This window comes from Oryctolagus cuniculus, chromosome 9, assembly GCF_964237555.1.
Source record: "Oryctolagus cuniculus chromosome 9, mOryCun1.1, whole genome shotgun sequence".
Lineage (NCBI taxonomy): Eukaryota > Metazoa > Chordata > Mammalia > Lagomorpha > Leporidae > Oryctolagus > Oryctolagus cuniculus.
In genome coordinates this window covers 132,231,397-132,249,243 of record NC_091440.1, presented here as the reverse complement: position 1 = coordinate 132,249,243, position 17,847 = coordinate 132,231,397, and the positions used below count along the sequence as shown (strand labels likewise).

The window sequence follows — 17,847 nt, the reverse complement described above, 5'->3', positions numbered from 1 at the left end:
GCTCTCTGAAGCTTACTTAGCAGACACGCTGGGCACGGGGTGTGACAGGGGACGCAGCCTGCTGAGCACCTGGGACGGCTGCGAAGCAGCTGGGGACCACACTGAGTCCCTGCACACGGTGCAGCGCTGGCCCACGGAGACGTCTGCTCAAATGCTGGGGCTGCAATTAGCCAAGAGCACTGAGAGCGTGGACTCAGTGCATCTCTGAGGCCAAAACTCCATATTCCTGCCTTTGGGTCTCATGTGATCCAAGCTTCTGTAGTTCAACAGTTGTACCGTCAAAAGAAACTGCCTGGGGTTGGCGCTGTGGTGCAGTGGGTAAAGCCGCCGCCTGCGGTGCCGGCATCCCATATGGGCTCAGGTTCAAGTCCCGGCTGCTCCACTTCCAATCCAGCTCTCTGCTATGGCCTGGGAAAGCAGCAGAAGATGGCCCAAGTCCTTGCACCCCTGCACCCTTGTGGGAGACCTGGAGGAAGCTCCTGGATCCTGGCTTCAGATCAGCACAGCCCTGTCCACTGCAGCCATGTGGGGAGTGAACCAGTGGATGGAAGCCCTCTCTCTCTCTCTGTCTCTCTCTCTCTCTCTCTCTCTGCTTCTCCTTCTCTGTGTAACTGTGACTTTCAAATAAATAAACAAATTTTTTAAAAAAATTATAAAAAGTAAGCAATTATTTTTTCAGAGAGTTTTACAATAGGTTTCAATTATTTGGTTTCACTTACTAAATGGTATCAGACTCAGTCTTAACCTGTTTTTGCGGCTATGGTCTCATAAATGCAAACACACACAGAGTTGTGTAATAACCTATTAACAACCTGTTACATGTTCTGTGATCTAACACTAGCACTTCAAAATGAAACACACAATCCGAATTAAATCTCTGAAAATCCATGAAGAAAAAACTTACCACTGAAGAAACCAAATTTCTGCTAATAAATGCTTTTGTACACTTACGCTTTTGAGTCTGACAAATCTTGCAGGTAAATTTAAGTAAGAAAAAATTTTAAAAAGTACCTACTTTATTTTATTTGTCAGAGCAACATAAAGAGGTAGAAACAAGAGCAGGAGATAGATCTTCCATCTGCTGGTTGACTCCCCAGATGGCCTTCACAGCCAGTGTTGGACCAGGCCGAGGCCACAAACTCCACCCAGGTCTCCCAAGGAGGCAGCAGGGACTCAGGCACTTGGGCTGTCATCGCTGCCTTCCCAGGCCATTAGCAGGGAAGCTGGGTCAGAAGCGTGGCGCTGCTAACTCAAAACCCCTCCCAAATGAGCCGCCGGTGTGCCAAGTGTCAGCTTAACCCACCGCCCAACACCGGCCCTACAGTAGGTTTCTGAGTAGAGGAGGCTAAGAAAGCCACAAAGCCGCTTTGTTAACTGGAGCCCCCACTGACACACGGGAAGACTTCATCAATCCTTGCTTTGTTGTCTGAGGCCTGCAGCTACAAAGCCAATGTTATGCACTTCCTCTGAGCAGGGCAAGAGGATACCCTCTGAATGCTATTCCTCTCAGTCTCAAAGCGCAGTGGGAAGAGGCGAGTCCCCAAATTACACCTGGATGATACTCCAGGCCCCAGTCCTGATTACAGGCTGAATGCTCTTTTCCATAAAAGTCACCATTTCCGTTATCTGCTGTACTTAGTAACTCTATTTTATACTCCGGATGATTGGCTAAGAACTAAGAACCATTATTTAGAAACTGGGTATAGATAGCTTAGAAATTACAGGTATTTGAAAGGCAGAGAGGGAAGGAGTGAGAGAGTGAGAGAGACAGAGAGACAGAGACAGAGAGAATGAACACGAGCTCCCATAAACAGTCAGGGCTGGGCCAGGTCAAAGCCAGGAACTCTTCTGGGGTCTCCCACGTGGCTGCAGCGGCCCGAGCACTGGGACTCTCCTCTGCTTTCCCAGATGCATTAGCAGGGAGTTGAACCAGCAACAGAGCAGCCAGGACCCAAACCAACAACAGTGACACGAGACACCAGCACATGAGACAGCTTAACCCACTGCACCACAACACTGGTACATGCTGCTGACAGATGTTGGGCCATGTCTCCATCTGTATCTATATCTATATATATGTGACTTCTATAAACACCATAGTCTGAAAATACAGCCATTTCCTGTTTTCAGTCAAAATGACCATTACTTCATGTTTCCATCGTTTCCACATAATACTCATTAATTCAGCATGATCTAATACAACAAAAATATACTCATAAATACATGCATTATTTGACTTGATGAACCAGCGAGTGTTAACTTACATCTTCAATACATTATTTCTAACTGAATAAGCAACACTTCTTCCATCCAAGGACAAAGAACTACATAAACAACTTGGCCTGACAGTCCAAAGTTCTGAGCTGTAATGCAGGTGACTTAACATTGCTGATATCAAAAACCCACTATTTTTTAAAAAAGTTACAGAGTTACAGAGAAGCAGAGAGAGAGAGAGAGAGAGAGTAAGAGAGAGAGCGCCTCCATCCACTGCTTCACTCCCCAGATGACCCCAACAGCCAGAGCTGCGCTGATTCGAAGCCAGGAGCCAGGATCTTCTTCCAGGTTTCCCATGCAGGTGCAGGGACCCAAGGACTGGGACCATCTTCTACTGCTTTCCCAGGCCAAAGCAGAGAGCTGTATCAGAAGTGGAGCAGGCCGGCGCCGCGGTTCAGTAGGCTAATCCTTCGCCTTGTGGCACCCACACACCGGGTTCTAGTCCCAGTTGGGGCGCCGGATTCTGTCCCGGTTGCCCCTCTTTCAGGCCAGCTCTCTGCTATGGCCAGGGAGTGCAGTGGAGGATGGCCCAGGTGCTTGGGCCCTGCACCCCATGGGAGACCAGGAGAAGCACCTGGCTCCTGGCTTCGGATCAGCACGGTGCGCCAGCCGTGGCGGCCATTGGAGGGTGAACCAACGGCAAAGGAAGACCTTTCTCTCTGTCTCTCTCTCTCTCACTGTCCACTCTGCCTGTCAAAAAAAAAAAAAAAAAAAAGTGGAGCAGACAGGACTTGAACTGGCGCCCATATGGGATGCCGGCACTGCAGGCGGTAGCTTTACCCACTACGCCAGCGCCGGCCCCAATTTCATACCTCACACTATCCAAGGCCGTGAGACTCTCTACCTAAGGGCCCCTCTGGAAAATCTTCTCTGCTGCAAGGAAAGTTGCCATCTCAGGGACAGCTGGCACCAGAAATGCGCACGAGGAGGCTTCAGGACAGAGTGGAGCCTGGACGCTGTGATGCACAGGTGCCGACGTGTCTGACGGGAACGCAGCTCCCAGCTGCACCACTCGCCGACTGTAACCTCACAGGGCTCCGTGCAAAGAGGGAACAGCCGATACCTCGGACTGCCCTGTGTATGGGTTACAGTCCCACGGGCCACTTTCTCCCTACTGGGACAGAACAAACCAGTGGGCCGGGGAGACAGAACCGCAGCCGCCAAAGCCGGCCCTCCCGGCCAGAGGAGGCCCCGGAAAAGCTGCTGAAGCTTCGGGAGCGTCAGTTCTCCGGCACGCTCCTGACTTCCCGCGCGCACGCCCCTCCCTTGAGAAGCAGGAACCCACCACAGGCGAGAGGAGAACCAGGTCAGAGGCCCAACCCCACGGGACAGCACACACGAAATCCCGGAAAAATGGAGACGCAGCCTTGGCTTGCAAGACACACAATTAAAAATTTAAATTCCTGCTTCCTGAAAGACAGAACACATAACCTATTTACAAAGTTTATGTAGCAGCTTTATGGACATTAAAGAATGATGAATACAGACCTAAATATGCCAAACCTAATTGTACAAGAATTCATGGATGCAATTACCTTACAGACAGCCCAGATTTTGCTGAAAAATCAATCCAAGATTCATCTAATCCACCGACCAGGCCAGGAATCTAGTAACTCTACTGTATGGTATTGTTCTAAGTCCTTACACGAAAAGTAGCTCAATATTCATGTTAGTTTAATGTATTATTTCAGTTCAATGAACACTCTTGTGTTGATTATATTTTATTTATATCTTGGAAAAATAATCGTTTTGTGCAAAGGTTTAACCTGGTTTTTTTTAAAGTATCTATTTGAAATTCAGAGTTAGGGAGAGAGGTAGAAACAGAGAGACCTTCTATCCACTGGTTCACCCCCGAGATGTCCACAATGGCCAGGGCTGGGCCAGGCAAAAACCAGGAACTGCATCCAGGTCTCTCGCACAGGCAGCAGCAGCCTAAATACTTGGGCCACCTTCTGCAGCTTTCCCAGGCCATTAATAGGGAACCTGATCAGAAGTGGCAGGAACTGGCGCCCAGATGGGAAGCCAGCTACTCATGTGGCAGCTGAAACCCCTGCACCACAACACCAGCCCCGTAACTGCGTTTTGGCCCAATCAAAGTGCCCATGAAAATGAGGGGAGTGGGAGGAGGATGACCTAAGTCAAGTTTTGCACTAGGGCTATGTTTTGTCTTCAGGCCCTAGTAGTTAACGGGCTAAGGACACTAAGCCAGTTAGTTCTCTCTGGACTTTTCCTGTGAATCAGAGCAAAGAAATAACATTTCTATCCAGCTTAGGGGATTGCATAAGACTATACACAAAACTGTAATACATAAAGCGTTGTTTTCTCTTTACCTACTCAGCAGAGATGCTGTGGAGACGACACCAGGTTACCAATCACCCACATGAGCTTTGGACTTGTAACTTTAAGGCATTAGCATTCCGATTATACAAGGGAGCAGGTTCTACTTGCCTGCTTCCACATGGGTCAGCTTCTACACATGCCCCTTACCATCAGAGAACACGACCTTCCTAGCACTCCCCTCCAACGTGGTTTACTTATTCCTGGTTATCAGAGTTTGACCTTTGTCGTATCCCTATAAACAGGTGAAGTCCCGGTAAGTTGGTTGTTTAGAGAAAAAAAAAAAAGCTACATTGGTGTGAGTCTATGTGAGGTTTAGGGACAGCAACTCCAAAATGCCCAAGGCAGCAAGTGATACAGACCCAGATCTCAATAATGGGAGCTGCCCTCCTGCCTGCTCCACTCCCCTCCCAGGCTCCTCCCCCAGCTCCCGCATCCAGACCCCCACCCCCACCCCAGTCTCTTCCCAGGGATGGGGACAGAGGGGAGGCAGTGGCACGGTCACAGCTGCCCAGAGGATGTCGTATGCCGCTGAGGCGGAGTCACTCTGCCGCCTGGACTTTCAAAACAGCAGCAGCATCTGGGGCACCGAATCCTGCATCTCGGGGATGCACAGGGGGGTGCCGTTTGCTATTTGTCAGGCAAATGTTCTAAGTGCTGGCCAAGCACACACGTGAGGTCGCTTAATGAGAAAGCACCGGGCGCTTCCTCTGCTTCCGCCCAGGCTTGAGTGTCATAAAAACCTGAGCCTCTCCCAGATTTATTTCTTGGGATGTCAATGTTCTCCTCAGCTCCAGGGTAATCAAACACCAGTGCTGTGTTGTAACAGTAAGGGGAGAACGCATTAGTGTATTAAATCCAGGCAAGCAATACCTTGAGTGCCGTGGCCCTGCCTGCATACACTAAGCAGTCCTGTGTGTTCTCCCTCCCGCTAGTCAATATCCTTGGTTTGGTAACCATTTCCTGAAGGTGAGCGTTCCCAGTGAACAGAGCAGCACTGGTGCCAAAGATTCTTAGAGCAGCGCTCATGAGAGCTGTTTTCAAATGGGCACAATGGACACTGCCCGGGGCTTGGGAAAATGCCAACCAGCCTGCTGCAGAGTGAGAACGGGTCCCAGGCGCCTGTTGTTTTTTTTTTTTTTTTAATTTTTATTTATTTATTTATTTATTTTTTTGACAGGCAGAGTGGACAGTGAGAGAGAGACAGAGAGAAAGGTCTTCCTTTGCCATTGGTTCACCCACCAATGGCCGCCGCGGCCAGCGCGCTGCGGCCGGCGCACTGCGCTGATCCGATGGCAGGAGCCAGGTACTTCTCCTGGTCTCCCATGGGGTGCAGGGCCCAAGCACTTGGGCCATCCTCCACTGCACTCCCGGGCCACAGCAGAGAGCTGGCCTGGAAGAGGGGCAACTGGGACAGAATCCAGCGCCCCAACTGGGACTAGAACCCGGTGTGCCAGCGCCACAAGGCGGAGGATTAGCCTGTTGAACCACGGCGCCGGCAAGGCGCCTGTTTTAACCAGGTATTCAGTGGGACTTGGTGCACATTCCTGCTGAACCACCACCAGCTCTGGGGCAGGCATGTGGCCTGGCAGTGAAGTTGCAAGACGTGAGGAGACTCACATCTCTCATACTGGAGTGCCCGGGTTCAAGGCCCAGCCCCACCCCAACAGCAGCTTCCTGCTCCTGCGTGCCCTGGGAGGCAGCAGGCAAGGACTTCGTAGTTGAATTCCTGCCATCCACGTGGGAGGACCCAGTTAGAGTCCCTGGCTGCTGACTCTGGGTGCAAGTCAAAGCTACTGCATGGGCCGACACTGTGGCGTAGAGGGTGCAGCCGCCGCCTGCAGTGCTGGGTCCAGTCCTGGCTGCTCCACTTCTGATCGGGCTCTCTGCTGTGGCCTGGGAAAGCAGTGGAAGATGGCCCAAGTCCTTGGGCCCCTGCACCCATGTGGGAGACCTGAAGAAGCTCCTGGCTCCTGGTTTCGGATCAGCATTGCTCCAGCCATTGTGGCCATCTGGGGAATGGGCCAGCAGACGGAAGATGGATCGATCTCTATCTGCCTTTCAAATAAACAGATAAATCTTAAAAAAGTAAAATAAAAAGCTGTTGCAGGCCCTTGTGGAATAAACCAGCATATGGGTTCTTGCATGTGCTCTCTCGTTCTCCCTCTCAACTTAAAAAATAATTTTTAAAAAGAGTAAGCAGCTCAGAGGACATCTAAAGCAAATAAAAATCAATGTTCAACCACAGTGTCACTGATTCATTTCTTTCTGCATCTATTTTTTTTTTTTTTTTGACAGGCGGAGTGGACAGTGAGAGAGAGAAACAGAGAGAAAGGTCTTCCTTTTGCCGTTGGTTCACCCTCCAATGGCCACCGCGGCCAGCACACCGTGCTGATCCGATTGCAGGAGCCAGGTGCTTCTCCTGGTCTCCCATGGGGTGCATGACCCAAGCACTTGGGCCATCCTCCACTGCACTCCCGGGCCACAGCAGACAGCTGGACTGGAAGAGGAACAACCAGGACAGAATTCGGTAAGCTGGTGCCGCAGGCAGAAGGTTAGCCTATTGAGCCGTTTCGCTGGCCATCTATTTTTCGTTATTTCAAAAAAATGCTTATGCAGTAATTTTCACGCAGAGGGAACTTCTTCAGTCAGCAGCAGACTGGCCACAAGCACTTGGTGAGGCTCTGATCGGCAAGGATCAATATTTACGTCCTTTGTAAGAAACAGAACTCGCGTGTCCCTTGTTGAGTGAGCCGACAGCAAAGGAAACACAGACTTGGTGTTTTCTGCAGGGCCTGCGGCAGGCAGCTCCTCTCCAGGAGCTGCAGAGCATAAAATCTCAAAGTTGCTAAAGCTGCAGAATGCCAGCACCATGCACGCTCTTCCACCTTGCAGATACACAAGCCTGCATTGCAGCTGCCTTACGGGCGGACCCTGTATGCAAGCCTGCAAGGGAATTCCCACCACAGTGCGCTCCAGACAGCTCGGACACCAGTTTAACCAGTGCAAACCGCGAGAAGGCCAAGTCCGGAAGAAAGCGGATTCAAAGCCTCATTCCTTGAGTAATGTAATGCTGACCTCAACATCTGTGTCTGCGAAGATCCAAGAGATCCGGATAATGAAGCGTCAGCAGTCAGCCAGCCACTGCACCTTCTCCCTGCCTGGTGAGGACAGAGACCAGACCTCACTCATAATCAAGATTTTAATCCTGCCCAGACAGGGGAGGTGCTGTTACTTGGTACCCTTTGAGGAATATTTTACATCCACTATTTCCCAAGACATCGATCCCAAAGCCCCAGACAACGTCCCACGTTCCCACTAGTGCTGCCCCAGTACCACGGCCTCCATGGATTTACTAATGATTAAAGCAAGCAACGCCATCATGGAACTCTGGACCTTTGCCATCTCTGCCTGTGGGATGCTCCCCGCAGATAGCGCACTAAATCTCCTCCCAGCTATCTTTATAATTAAACAGCTGTGATCAGGCACCTTTTTTAAATTTCGAGATAGCCTATTCTTCACTCACACTGTAGTCAATGCTCCACTAAATAAAGACGCCAACAAATAAAAACTGAAAGCTGACAGCTGAGCAGGAAAACAGGCAAGAGCTAGAAATAACAATCAAAGGAAAGGGCGCTCAATTTCACTCACATAAAAAGTAAATTTTTAAACAGTCACGAAATCTTTTAAACTACACAGATAATTTTAGGTTGATAATTCTAAGTCTTTTATATGGACTGTATGTCATCTATTTATATTCAGATGCAGCCAAGGCTGCCATTTTTCAAGTCAGCACCCACATTGTAACCACGGAATAAGGCCATGACTAATTACAGCCATATCTTACCACACAGTGAACAAGAAAGAGATCTCTGCATTCATCAAAACACTAAGTCTGAAAAAGACACATGACTTTACTTCCAAACAAACTGCTAGGCTCTCCTAGCATCAAAAAGCAAGATTTTCTGGTTGGGTATCCTATTTACCTTCTCACTTGTGTCACTCCCCCACTTGCGGAGGAAGGACACCGGACCTTGCACTGTTCTCTTTGCCCGGCCCTTCCCGGGTTTGCTACTGCTCCCCCCCCCACCCCCGCCCCCACCCCCGCGGAGGGGCAGCACCCCCGCCACTTTCCCCACTTCGGCGGAGGAGCAGCACACCACCGGCCGGCTCTCAGGGGTTTCTCAGGGGTTGCTCAGATGTTCCTGGTGCATGTTGTCTCTCTCCTCCTTTATAGTCCTCTTCCACCAATCCCAACTCTGCTACCCACACGCCGAGTACGCTGCTCTCCTCCAATCAGGAGCAGGATCAGCTCCTGCAGCTTGTTAGCCAAATTGGTGAGGCAGCTGTGTGGAAGTTGTTTGCTCCCTCTCAGCGCCATATGGTGGGAGATCAGATGCATAGAGTTAGTCTTAGCAGTTCCAGTAGTTTAGTCTCGGTTGCTCCCCACAACTTGTTTTATTACACACTCGTACAGGTCCTCATGGTCTCCCTGAACACTGACTCTCCCCTCCCATGCGTCATGGCACATTTTTAACACGGTACGACCTTAAAAACAGAGGCTGTACAGCAAGCCTTCCCCACCACCACTTCCATCAGTCAGGATCTGTGTGTGTGTGTGTGTGTGTGTGTGTGGTGAGAAACAGTACTTAGCAATTTACATGTGCTACGAACATACACAGAAAAATCAAGTTATAAAAACATGTCAGACTATCAAGAGATCAGCAGCAGCATAAAGAAACAGAACCCACTGAAGAAGGCTGCTCTGCTTTTTCGGAAAACACACTTTATTTAGGGCGGACAATTCGAGCAGTGCTTGTAATCACTGGGGTACCCTCATCAGATATTAGAGTGTCGGGGTGCAGTCCCAGCCCCTGCTCCCCACCCAGCTTCCAGCTCAGACACACTCAAGTGGCCAGCACCTGCTGGCCCATGTGTGTGGTCCCTGCCACCCACATGTGAGAGATGGATGAGTTCTTGGCTCCTGGCTTCAGCTGACCTAGCCCTAGCTGCTGTGGGCATTTGGTGAGCTAACTAGTGAGTAAACTCTCTTTCTGTCTCTCCACCTTTTATTTTTTTATATAACCTTTTTTTACAATTTCATTTTGTAAAAAATTTAGAAATTTATTTATTTATTTGAAAGTCAGAGAGTCAGAGTTACACAGAGACAGAAGGAGAGGCAGAGAGAGAGAGAGAGGTCTTCTATCTGCTGGTTCACTCCCAGTTGGTCGCAATGGTCGAGGCTGCACCAATCTGGAGTCAGGAGCTTCTTCCAGGTCTGCCACGTGGGTGCAGGGGCCCAAGGACTTGGGCCATCTTCCACTGCTTTCCCAGGCTATAGCTGAGAGCTGGATCAGTAGTGGAGCAGCCAGGACTCAAACTGGTGCTCATATGGGATGCTGGCCCTGTAAGCAGTGGCTTTACCCACTATGCCACAGAGCCAGCTCCTCTTTACTTTTTAAATAAAGTGAAAATAAGTAAACATTTTAAAAATGAAATATACTTTAGCTAGTATCACATAAACAGGTATAAGAGCAACTATGAATAAGTTCCTTCAAACAACAGCTTAGGTTTTGTCCAACTTTATGTATATTTAAATTTCTGCTCAATATATAAATACCAGAATTACTCCCATGAATGCTATCAATCCTGGACTTAAGGGACAGAAATACTTCTCTACATGACAGAAACCATTGATATTTTTGAGAATATTAAAACAAAAAGATTTGATATGGGGTTAAACATAAAAGAGTAATTTCATTTAATAACTCTTAATGAAACACACTTGGTTTTAAAATGGACATAAAAAATGAGCTGACCAGTAGCTTATTCAAATTCAGGGATGGCTAAAGTGATTAGAAGATAGAAACTACTGGGGCCTGCATTACAACCTGCCAGCTGCCTACAATGCTAGCATCCTATATGAGTGCAGGTTCAAGTCCCTGCTGCTCCATTTCCCACCCAGCTCCCTGCTAATGAGCCTGGGGAAGTGGTAGAAGTTGGCCCAAGTAATTGGGCCCTTTCCACCCACGTAGGAGACAGGAACGGAGCCCTTGGATCCTGGCTTCAGCTTGGACCAGCCCCAATTATTAATGTCATTTGGGAAGTGAGCCAGCAGATGGAAGAGTCACTGTCTCCCTCTCTCCTTTTAACTCTAATAGATGTATCTTTCAAAAAAATCGTTAATTAATAAGATACAGGAATTAAATTTTAGTACCATTTTTTTCTTGCACAATTGCAATTAGGCTGAAATTTCCCATGGGGCAGGCGCTCTCTCTCTCTCTCTCTATATATATATATATATATATATACATATATACATATACACACACACACACATATATATATATATATAATGAAAATTTCTCACAGTCTAAAGTTGAGTATCTTGCAGGTAATTTTAAAACGCTTGGTTGTCATGATGGGGAAAATGACGCTGCAGGAGGTGAAGTGATGGGCAAGCAATCCCAGGCTCCTTCACAGAAACAGACTTCAAACCAGTGTATCAGAGAGAATCCCCACAGAGGTGACGGAGACAGACCGTGCGGCTTGCAACAGCCATCAGGAACCAAGACACACCGGCAGCCCAGGAGCTCCTGGAGGGGCCCTGAGAAATGCGTACCAGGAGACACAGTGCACTAGGATTGCAAAATTTTCTGCACTCAAACTGACTTTTTAGCTCCATTCTTCTATGAACGAGTTACAATGTCCTCACCATGGACGTGGCTTGTTAGGCAAGTGCTGTGGCGCAGCAGGTAAAGCCACCACCTGCAGGGCCGGCATCCTCTATGGACGCCGGTTGCAGTTCCAGCTGCTCCACTTCCGATCCTGCTCCCTGCTAATGTGCCTGCAGAAGCAAGCGGATGGCCCAAGTTCTCGGATTCCTGCACCCACACAGGGGGCCTGGATGAAGCTCCTGGCTCTGGCCAGACCCAGGCCCTAGCAATGCTGCTACCTGGGGAGTGAACCACCAGATGGAAGATCTCTCTGTCTCTCCCTCCCTCTGCTTGTAACTCTGCCTTTCTAATAAATAAGTAAATCTTTCAAAAAATAAATAAATAAAAGCAAAGTAACCAGGAAGCACCTTATAGGGAGTGATGGTCATGCTGGATGGGTCCACCCCAGGGAGCATCAGCGGACATCTCGGCACAGACAACTGGCGACTCTGACCCTTAGGACAGCCACACCGAAGCGGGTGGCCTGGTGCACCTTCTTCCTACTTACTGGCCTGAGCCAGGCTACTCAGCTTCACGGGGCGTCCTATCCCTCATCTGCAAAGGAGGTTTCTTCCTTTGACAACGAAGTCAGATAGCGTATGTAAAAGCATAAAGCAAAGACACAGTATGTTGCAGCCTCTCTATTCACTTTGCTAACAATGTCAGTGGCACAGAGCTGTTTTAGGGGCTTTTCCCATGGTGGGGGGTGTGGGATGGATCGTGGCACCGCAACACCGTGTCGAGGAGGTGCAACACTGTGTCGAGGAACCGGAGTCGGTGCAACACTGTGTCGAGGAACCGGAGTCTGCCGCACCGCAACACCGTGTCGAGGAGGTGCAACACTGTGTCGAGGAACCGGAGTCTGCCTTGCTGGTAACAGCACCAAGTGGAGGTGTTTGACCCATTGTTGAGGAGACGACACATTGTTGAGGAGACGGGTCTGATGCACAGGCCAGCTTGAAACTCAAGATGTAGCAGCAATCAGAGCCGTCTCTGGACAAAGATCTGACAGTCTGTTAGTAAAATGGCGCAGTCTTATCTATGGCACGATCTACACCCTGACACCACCCTAGGCCCTAGCCCCCACCGCCATTGCTGGAAGCCAGGTGGCCACATGGCCCAACCACCAGTGTCAGCCCCACTCCCTTCCTAATGAGATTCGCTGCTCCTACTTCCCTGCCTGCCCCCCAGCAAAGTTTTAAAAGGACCTGTTCCTGAACACGTGGCTCTCTCTTCCTCTCTGTCTCCTGACCTCTGTCTCTCTCTTTCTCTCTCTCTCACTCTCACTCTCCTTCTCTCTCTTCTCCTTCTTTGCCCCTTCCCTCCCATCTGTCAGGTTTCCCCCAATAAACCCTCCACCTTACTCGGGTGTCTGGTGTGTTTTATGGTGGCCTTACATAGTCACTGTGTGTCGACTGAAGTCCTAAGTGTAAAAACCACGTAGAGGAAGAAGAGAACAGAAACGCTAGGTGCTTTCTGAGACTAGAGGAGGCAGACAGGAGACCGTCTCATCTGACTATGCCAATCAGCTGTCGCCCTGTAATGCTGCACCCACGAATCACATCCATTTCAGGACCCAGGTGCCCTATGCTGAGCTCCAGGATATCAGGTGACACCTGCAGTTGTGTGGCCCAACACAGATGGGTTTCTTTTATGCTTGCAAACAGGATTTTGAAGCGGACTTAGAAGTTTTGATTTCTTTTTTAAAATAATGAAATGGATGTGTTTTCTTTTCTGAATTGCGTGGGGACTGAATTTTACTACTTGCTGTTGTGAAGAAGGTGGCAGTTCCCCCATGCCATGATAAAATAGAGATGCTTACAAAATAAATGTCGCTCCCCCTCTTCGTGGAGGAGCAACACAGGACCCTGCGCTGTTCTTTCGTCTGCTCGGCCCTCCCCGGGTTTGCTGCTGGTTCTTCCCGGGTTGGCTACTGTCCCTTCCACCTCCGTGGAAGGGCGGTTCCCCCTGGCCACATTCCCCACTTCCGCAGGGGAGCGGCACACCGCTGGCCGGCTTTCTGGGGGGCTGCACGGGTTCCCTTCAGCTAGATGTTCCCCATAGATGTTCCTGGTGCATGCCGTCTCTCTCCTCCTTTATAGTCCTCCTCCGCCAATCCCAACTCGGCTGCCCACACGCCGAGTACGCTGCTCTCCAATCAGGAGCAAGTCCTACAGTTTATTAGTTGAACTGGAGGCAGCTGCGCGGAAGCTGTTTACTTCTCTCCCAATGCCATGTTGTGGGAGAGCAGATGCATAGAATAAGTCTTAATTTCAGTAACTTAGTCCAGTCCGGATTGCTCCCCACAGATCCCCCTTTCTTTTTATTTTTTGGCGTTGATACGCGCCTGTCTTCGGTGTCCCGCGGCACACACTCTGCTCTACTTGCTAGAGTTGCCACAAGCTCTTACAAGTCCTATCAATCAGGCAAACCGAATCCGGGTCCTCTCTTCGCCATGTTGTGAGGAGGTTTTTAGGCACTGATGCATGCCTGTGTTCGGTGCCCTGCAGCGCATGCTCTACTCTGCTAGAACTGCCCGCAGGTGCTTACAAAACCTATCAGGCAAACCGAATCCAAGCCTTCTCATTGCCGTATTGTGGGGGAGACTTATTAGTGTTGGTTTGTGCCTATCTTCGGTGACCTGCAGCTCATACTCTGGTTGAGCTGCTTGCTGGCGCTTATCGCCTTAATTAGGCAGACCGAATCCAAGCTTTCTCATTGTTGTATTGTGGGGAAGCCTTACTGATGTTAATTCGTGCCTGTCTTCGGTGACCTGCGGCGCATAAGCTGCTAGCTGCCCGCAGGTGCTCATCGCCTCACTAATCGGGCAGACTGAATCCAAGCTCTCACATTGCAGTGTTGTAGGGAGGCCTTTCTATTTCTCTATTTCTCTATCTCCGGGCATTCCTATTTCTCCCATTTTACTTCTATCTCCCAGCATTCTTATTTCTCTCATTTTATTTCTAAACTTCTATTTCTCTTATCCCTGCAGCTTCCCGCTCTCATTCCATTTCTAAACTTCTGTTTCTCTTATCCCCGCGGCTTCCCGGCTGCGCCGCTTCAGCCCGCGCCTCTCTCATCTGCGCAGCTTCCCGGCTTTGCGCGGCTTGGCTTCGCGCGCTCCGCGGTCTCCACGCCCTTCGCGTCTGCACCACGGCCTCGCCAGCCCCGTTCCCTATCTACTTGTGCCCCGCACGCTCTCTCTGCACGCGGCGGCTTCCGCGAGTAACACAGCGTAGCTTACGTGTCCGCCACTAGCATTCAATCTAAGTTCCCCGGGCTAGCCTGGCGAATTCAACCCAGCGTACGTCTCCGCCCCACGGTTTGGCTTCCCGTCCTTTGCTCCCCGGGCTAATCAGACGGATCCCAACCAGGCTCACGTTTCAGCTTCTGGTTTCAACTTTTCGCCCCCTATTCCCGGGCTAACTTGAGAATCCCAAAGTGGCTTTCGTATCCGCCTCGGCCTGCCCCCCGCGGCTTCAATTTCCCTAACACTTTTCTCTACCCGGTATGTTTCCCTAAGTTTTCTTCCAACAATATTCCTCCCTTATTTCTCCTGGCCTCTCCCCACAGTCCGCATCCGAGTCTGTTCTAGCTTTCACTTTCGCTTTTGACCTTAGAGATTTCTCCCAGCTTCCCCCCGTAGTCCGTATCCGAATCTATGCCTAGGCTTTCAATAACTTCTTCCGGCTCCTTTTTCGTCCGGCTTTTCCCTAGGCTGTTTGCTAGTCTCTCTCTCTGGTATTTTCCTGCTTCTTCCCGTTTCTTCCCTCCTAAGTTTGCTATCCGTTCTAGGTTTCCTATCCGAGTCAGGTTTCCTATCCGAGTCACGGCACCATTATGTCGCTCCCCCTCTTCGTGGAGGAACGACACTAAGCCCTGCCTAGGCTTCATATCCGAGTCACGGCACCATTATGTCGCTCCCCCTCTTCGTGGAGGAGCAACACAGGACCCTGCGCTGTTCTTTCTGTCTGCTCGGCCCTCCCCGGGTTTGCTGCTGGTTCTTCCCGGGTTGGCTACTATCCCTTCCACCTCCGTGGAAGGGCAGTTCCCCCTGGCCACATTCCCCACTTCCGCAGGGGAGCAGCACCCCGCCGGCCGGCTTTCTCGGGGGCGGCACGGGTTCCCTTAGATGTTCCCCATAGATGTTCCCGGTGCATGCCGTCTCTCTCCTCCTTTATAGTCCTCCTCCGCCAATCCCAACTTGGCTGCCCACACGCCGAGTACGCTGCTCTCCTCCAATCAGGAGCAGCTCCTGCAGCTTGTCAAGTTGGTGAGAGGCAGCTGGGTAGAAGCTGTTTACTCCTCTCCCAGCTCCATATTGTGGGAGAGCAGATGCATAGAATAAGTCTTAATTCCAGTAACAGTCTAGTCCAAGTTGCTCCCCACAATAAACAGACCTAGAGCATCCCAGACAGCAGGATGCAGTTCTAACAGTCCTAAACGCTGACAGTGCTAACCCCAAAACGCAGTCACAGCCCAGCTCCCCCGAGGGAACGGTACTGGAACTCAGAGGCCAAAGTCGCAGTCGCACAGTCCTATAAAGCGGCAGAACCTGCACCTCCTCCTCCCCTACACTCTAAATCCTCTCCATGTCACCTATAAAGCCTAATGTGATGTAAACGCTATGTAAACTGCTGTCACAGCAAAGGGAGAAGCCTAGATGTCTACTACAAATGCAGCTGTATTCAAGCATCCTCCAGTCACGGCGCAGTTGGTTGAATCCACAGACGTGGAACCCACAGACAGGGAGGGCCAAGCATACCTAAAACTGTATTAGATGCATAAACAAAACCTATTTTAAAATAAACGCAGGGGCCGGCATTGTGGCATAGCAGAGAAAGCCACCACCTACGATGCCTGTATCCCTTGTGTGTGCCAGTTCCTGTACACACTGCTCCACGTGGGAAAAACAATGGAGAATGGCTCCAGCGCTTGGACCACTGCCCCCCAACGAGGGAGACCCAGAAGATGCTTCTGACTCCCAGCCTCAGCCGTGCTCAACCCCATCCATTGCAGCTACTTCTCAAAGTAGAAGCACGCTCACTTGCTCTCTCTCTCTCTCTGCCCCTCCCTCACTCTCTGTGACTCTGACAAATAAAAAAGTATTTAAAATAAAGGCCTTAGAGCTATTTAAAAGATAAACTGAAACATTTTGAAAAATATCCAATACATTTACAAATTCAAATAGGGCCTGGCGTTGTGCTGTAGTAGGTAAAGCTGCTGCCTGCGATGTTGGCATCCAATATGCACACCAGTTCGAATCCTGGCTGTTCTACTTCTGATCCAGCTCCCTGCTAGTGTGTCTAGGAAAGCAGTGGAGGACAGCCCAAGTGCTCGGGCTGTTGGACCCACACAGGAGACCTGGACGAAGCTCTTGGCTCCTGGCTTCAGCCTGGCCCAGCTTTGGCTGTTGTTGCCATTTGGGGAGTAAACCAGCAGATGGAAGTTGGATAGTGCTTGCCTGCTCGCTCGCTCTCTGGCTCTCCCTCGTTAACTCTGCCTTTAAAATAAACAAATGAACCAATTCCTAGAAAAATACAACTTAGCAAAAAAGACAAAATAATTATCGTTAAATATAAACAGACTCATAAATGTTACCAAAGTTTGAAATTATGCCACAAAGAAAATGCTAGGGTCAAAGGACTTAATATTTAGATGCCTCAAATATTTAAGAGAAATAACACAATCATCCACAGATTCTACAAAATAGAAAAGGAGAAAATATATCCCAACTCACTGTAGGAATTCATCTAGCACCAACCTGAGCCTTGCAAACCCTGACCAAACAACTACCCCCAAAAAAGAAGATACAACTGAAAAATTTCTCAATAATACTCCAGGATTTCTGGTTTAACACTTGAAACTCAATCAACATGATTAATTACATTCAGCTGATATGAAATAAATATGATATGATATAAACTGAAGAGAACTCCCTCAACAAGATAAAGGCTTCCATGGAAAATCTAACAGGTGCTGGCTAAATGCTGGGAAATGTTCCTCTGAGATGCCTATGTGGCCAGCAAATACCACCAGCTCAGCTTAGCACCACACTGGAGACAGAGATCCTGGCTAGTACCGTATGACAAAATTTTTAGGAGTTCAAACGAAAGGGAGAAATAAACCCATTATGCTCAGATGATATGTTGAAAACCTAGAAAATTAAAAGACAATCAGCAGATAAATTATTAGTATTGATAAGTCAGCTGCTTAAGTTTATAAATGATCACCATACAAAATTCAAGTAGATGTCTAGTCACCGCCTAGAAACTAAAATTGAGAATTATCACAAAAGCATAAAAAGCAATTATCTAAGAATAAATATAAAAATGTCCAAGGTTTTTTACACTGAGAACTAGAAGGATCATTTAGAGAACTTTTAAAAGATTAAAATGACATTAGGCCATGAAAATACATTAAGACAAATTTTTAAATGGCCAATTTTCCTCAAATTGATTTTTGGAATAATCCTAATAAAAATTACCACTGGGATTTTGGATAAATTAATGATCTGACT

The 17,847-nt window shown here is 49.1% G+C and overlaps 1 protein-coding gene across 5 annotated transcripts in view; it reads right to left on the bottom strand.

The window, feature by feature from the left end:
• CNTN1 (contactin 1) overlaps window positions 1-17,847 on the bottom strand; it is a 379,791-nt gene that overhangs the window by 347,794 nt on the left and 14,150 nt on the right. Inside the window, exon 2 of one of the 5 annotated variants that reach the window (XM_070049666.1) lies at window positions 7,690-7,772. The exons of the other annotated variants lie outside the window; for them this stretch is intronic. The gene's annotated coding sequence lies outside the window, so the exon portion shown is untranslated. The remainder of the gene's footprint in view (window positions 1-7,689; window positions 7,773-17,847) is intronic. 5 annotated transcript variants of the gene reach the window in all.